Below are 6,049 nucleotides of genomic sequence, written 5' to 3'. Positions count from 1 at the left end.
AAAACCGGAATTTTCCTTTAAATTGAGTTTCTCTACTGTTGGAGTGAAATGATCTTTCTTCATTTTGCTTTTGTGCCTGATTCTGAGTTTGATTCATTTCTCCTGTCCTTTGTCCTTAAGCTGTCTTCACTGCTTCTGCATAGCTTATATGTTCTGTTGGTTTAAAGTGTATTTCCACTGCTTTCTTTCTCACCTCACATCCTCCATGGTTAACTCTGTGTTGGCCTCCATAGTTGCAGCACCTTACTTCAGCTTCTTCCCTGCATTCCTCAATTCTGTGTGCTTCTTCACATTTTGATCACCTTTGCTTTCCCCTACAAACTGCTGCCATGTGTCCATAACGCTGACACCTGTTGCACCTGAGTGGATGCAGAATAAAAGGCCTAACTGGGAAAGTCATGAAACACATTTTGATCCTTTCTGGTAAAACTATCTCTGCAAAACTATCAGCAGTGATGTGCTTGCCACCCTTTCCCCTTGCATGTTTTTATGCAGTCTCTGTATCTTGTTAACCTTGCCTCCAATAATGTAATTTTCTAATCGTTTTAAATCCTCATTAATTGATACTTCTGTTATTAATTGATTTACGTTATTGGTCTCACAATGGAGAAATTTACTTGTTACATAAGTTCAAATATATTAAAGAAGAAGAAGGTGCCAAAGGAAGACAAATGTGTATCAGATAAATACAGTTTATACAATGCGTATATATAAATATATACATACACAAATATATAGTAGGATCATTATACAGGGTTATTGCACAGGTTATTGCATATACCCTGGTATGTTGCAATATTCCGCAGATGAAATAAGGAAATTTCAGAAAACTCTTTGATATGGGATTTAAATGACAGGTCCTGATCAAAAATAACACCAAGATTTGTTACTTTATTATCGGAAGTCAGTTTAATCCCATCCAGATGAAGTGACTGACTAATCAGCTTATTTTCCAAAGACTCTGGTCCAAAGACTAAAACTTCTGTTTTGTCTGCATTCAGAAGCAGAAAGTTAGGAGTCATCCAGTTTTTTATGTATCTATGTAATGGGTTAGCTTCATCTGGATTTATAGACAGAAATAGCTGAGTATCATCAGCAGAACAGTGGAATTTAATCCCATGATGTCTAACAATTCTACCAATTGTGAGCAAATATATAATAAAGAGAATTGGTCATAGCACTGAACCCTGGAGCATGAGGAAGATTTATGATTACCATGAACAAACTGAAATCGGTCAGATAGATACGATTTAAGCCAGTCTAGTGATGGTCTTTTAATTCCTACAAAATATACAAGTCTTTCTAAAAGAATATTATGATCAACTGTATCAAATGCAGCGTTGAGATCCAACAGGACGAGCACAGATATAAGTCCCTTATCTGAGGCCATGAGAATATCATTAGTGACTTTCACCAGAGCTGTTTCAGTGCTATGATGAGCTCTAAAGCCAGACTGAAACTCTTCAAAAAGTTCAATATGGTGTAATTGTATTGTTCACAATTGTCCACTATTTTATTTCTTGTATTGATTAATGCAGCAGTATGGGGATCTTTCTATAACACAACTTAAAAGTAGAAATGTGTAATTCAAGTGTAATTCATATGAATAACAACCACACTCAAGAACATTGTGTGTCATTCCTGCAGTATAACTTGGAGTAACGTTCGTGTGGGCACACATATTATTCGAAATTAAATACAGCAGGAAATTGATGACAAACAAAGCATTGAGAGTTATCTAACAGTTTTTAGATGACTCATGCATTCCACTACTTTCAATATATTAAAGTAGAGGTTACCTTCAAGGCATCACTCTGGAAGATAAAGATACTTGAGTCTTGTACGATGAGGCTTTCCTTCGAATTATATATTTTATTGGCTTTGTTGACTGCGGTGGATATTCCCCTTTAACTTTATAGTTAAAGAGAGTTTCATATTCCCCACTGTCCATATCTATGAAATGTGTTAACTTAATGAAATAGCTGGCTTAACATAAAGCAGAAGGTAATAAACAATCTGACCAACACCTAGCAGATGTGCACATTTACCTAATTTATTGAAGGAATAGCATCATGTGATATCTGACTTCCCAGAAAACAATATGTGCTTACATTGTAGGTATATTGTTAGATGTAATATCTGCAAAAATAATTGCATATAATAAAGTCTACACTCTCATCTTTTCAGGAAGCCTTCATTTTTGTGTCCTGCTATCAGCAAGTTTCCATCCTCTTATATCAGCAATGCAAAATTATAGATACACACTATGTGTTGGAAAACTGGGTTTGGTGACTGACTTTTATTTCTGTCAGGCTTAATAGACAAGAGTTGGGAAAAAGGCAGATTCTCTTTGCGTTTAAGATAACAGAAAACAGCGTAAGAAGACCTTGTTTATTAGTGTATTTTACAATTTTGTAAACAACAGTTGCCAATTAAACTGATGTTACAAGCTTGACATGATTATATGAGTTGATTTTACAGAGAAATGGATTAGAAGCAGCGTGAAAATGGTCAGATCCGCCTAAGGATGAATTTCGCACAAGACCGGTGTTACTAGGGAGTACCAATATGGCGATCTGTGGCTTCACTCCACCCTGTACTACAACTGGGCTACCAGCAATACATTGAATAAATAGAGATCAGTGGTTAAGCCTCATTTATCGCAGGGGCTTCCTACTCATTATCTAGTCTACAGCAACACTGAATTATTAGTGAAAAGATATTAATTGGTATCAATGCAATCATACCTGCTTTGTTGATTAGCTTTTGCATGTTTCCAGTTGTTTTTACAGTTCATGAAACAGTCTTAAAGAGCAGAAGGTATCCACTTCTCATTTTTGAAGAACAAATTGGCCTTCTTAACATTGTTTTTCTTCAACATATTTATTTTGTTCCTCTCAGCTGAAATTTGTGCATCCTAGATCCATTCCAATAGGCAGCAGTTAACCATAAATTCAGTATTCCTTTCATTAGAAGGAAATAAAGGACACATCTTTTTAAAATTATTATTTTCTAAATCTGTACACCTAGTCTTTTCCTTTCTTAGTTAAATACGAACCACATGGCTGCTCGTTCTGTCTTCATCTTTATGATAAAATTCAGATCATCTCCTCCAGCAGGTGTTTTGATTCTGTTATCTGTAAGATTAATATAATGTCCCAGCCAAAGTTTTATTATCATCCATTAATGTAGTATTCTTCTAGCATTCCTGAAATCTCCCAATGTCCTTTCAATTCTGTAAAACCATCTTTGTTCTCTTGCTTCTTTCCAATTTTTTTGTTTTTTATTAGCCTTCAGAATCTCTATTTGATTTTAATATTTGATTTTTTACCCATTTTTGTTTGCTGACCTTTTTTTCCCATAAAAAAACCCTGTCTGACCTTTAAAACCTCCCCACCATGTTTCCAAGTAATACTGCAACAATGCTGCATAACAGCCTCTTTTTAACGCCTTGTTTTAATTTTAATGCCTAAAAGACCTCAGGATCTGTCCTGAGTTAACAGATCCAAATTAACATCCAAATTATTGAAATACTTCATTATTTTTGGTGCAAATATTCTTCCAATTTAAATACCCTATACTATTTCCCCTCATTCTGCTAAGAAAATGCTCCTAAAACAAACACAGCTGAAATCAAAATAAAAACCTGACAGGAACCAGCAGATGGCAGTCTTGAGGTCATGAAAACATATTGATATTAATAATAATAACCCTTCAGGCATGCTCAGATATGCAGGGACTATCATTCATCATAAAACTTTGCTGAATTACAATATATTTTCAAACTGTTTTTAATGTTACGTGAAGACTTTGAATCAGTTGTGAGGTGAATTTCTCTAGTTTATTAAACTTTAATGTTTGTTACTGAATATGAGTAACTGAACTAGATATCTCAGTAAATATACTGGATATTTTTGTCTGTAGAAATGCAATTCCAGTGGTGAATTATGGTTTGTTTTTAAATCACGTTATAAAAATAGATTGAACTAATCTGATTTTAAGTCCACAATAACATATTCTTAACTGTTATAATGTAGAACTTTTATATAACATTCAGAATACTTAGTAGTTTATTAGATATTTATAATGATTTATAATTTAAGATTAAGGTTGGTTGCTCACAGAGCTGCTTCACACTCGGCCATAGTTGTTAAATCTTAGATAAAAGCTGCTGAAAAACATACAGGTGGATTAGTGAGGATCTTCCAGCATAAAGCAATGATTTGTTAGGGATTCAGCATGAAATCTTTACAAATAAACTCCTGGAAATATCTGGCAGCTCCCAGAAATATCTGGGAGCTTCCCAGAAGCTGAAATTCGAAGAAGAAAAAAAGCCCATTAAGTTAATAATGAAAGGGTGTTAAAGTTTATTGGTGTGAAATCTGATTTCAATGGATATTTATCAGTAACACACTTCATTGTTTTTCAGAAACAATTGAACCCCCCATTTTCTCCATGTTTGATATTATGATCATCTTTTTAGTTTTGATAAAGATATTTATATTTATTATACTTTAAAATATTATTTGGTCTCGCATGTTTATTGCCATTCTGCCAGTGCATTCATTTTCTCATCAAATTAAATACACTGAGGTCATGCATTCATTCATTTTGCAGAAGAATGCTATATGTGTTTTAAGAAAAATTACCATGCTTCTAGGGATCTTTGTCATGCTTTTTACATAAAGAGAGGACGTGCAGTTCTGACCATGCCTATAATTTCAAGTATGTGCGTATGCTTCTGCAAATCAACATTTAACATCTAACCCTTCATTCTGCTAAGCAATATTTTGCATACAACCCAGAATAATAATTTACACTGATTTACTCTTATATAAGCCAGTATTGCCATTGTCGATGTTACCTTCCACTTACATAAACTGTATCGGTTGCAGTGGGAGCAGTATCATCTGAGACTTCCTTCTCCCCAGACACCTATAGGGCCAGCCCGGAGACATAGTCCCTCCAATATGTCCTGTGTCATCCCCTGGGCCTCTTCCTGGTGGGACATGCCTGAAACAGGTAAACTGAAACACATGCCTGAGCCGTCTCATCTGATTCCTCCTGATGTGGAGGAGGAGCGGCTCTACTCCAAGCCTCTTAAGAATGACCAAACTCCTCACCCTATTGCTGAGGGAGATCCCAGCCGTCCTGCAGAGAAAGCTTATTTCAGTCCCTTGTATTTGGGCCCAGATTTTTTGTTCATGACCCAGATTTCAGGATCATAAGTGTGGGAAGGAGGGTAGACCAATCTGTAAACATGGAGCTTCACCTTATGGCTTAGTTCTCTTTTCACCACAGCAAACTGATGCAGTGTCTACATCATAGCAGCAGCTGCAGCGATACTTCTATTGATCTCAAGCGCTTTGACTCGGGTACAAGCCCTCCCAAAGCATGCTGTAGGTCTTGGCAGAGGGAACCCAGCAGAACCATGTCATCGCCAAAAATCAGGGATGAAATCCTTTCTTCTCCAACTCAGACCCCTCCATCCCTTGGCTGCCCCTAGGCTAGGGGAGGCCTGTCCACAGCGTCTATGGACAGGCCTCCTCTTATAGAGATATTCTATATACCCCTGGTTTGGTCTCCTGAGGCAGACAGGGTTTGGGTGATTGGTAAGACAAAGAGCAGTTGAAGAATCCCTTATGACCACAATATAAATCTGTCATGGTCTTGGTTCTGTTATGCGTTACTTTTTTCAATGTTTTCTAGTTTTATTGGTTTAATTCCTATTTTGTTGTATTTTCTGGATATATTTTAGTTCTCAGGTTTTCCCTTGTTGTCCTCTGTTGCCCTCTTGTGTGTGTGTGTTCCTTTTCCCTTGGCTTCCTCATTGTCTCCTCTCACATTTGCTTCTTATCTGCTCGTTAGCCCTGCCTTTGTCTCAATCAGCTATATACACTCACCGGCCACTTTATTAGGTACCATGCTAGTAACGGGTTGGACCCCCTTTTGCCTTCAGAACTGCCTCAATTCTTCGTGGCATAGATTCAACAAGGTGCTGGAAGCATTCCTCAGGGAGTTTGGTCCATATTGACATGATGGCATCACA

Source organism: Cyprinodon variegatus, unplaced genomic scaffold (genome assembly GCF_000732505.1).
Source record: "Cyprinodon variegatus isolate N-32 unplaced genomic scaffold, C_variegatus-1.0 Scaffold724, whole genome shotgun sequence".
Classification (NCBI taxonomy): Eukaryota; Metazoa; Chordata; class Actinopteri; order Cyprinodontiformes; family Cyprinodontidae; genus Cyprinodon; species Cyprinodon variegatus.
This window is presented reverse-complemented; position numbering follows the sequence as displayed.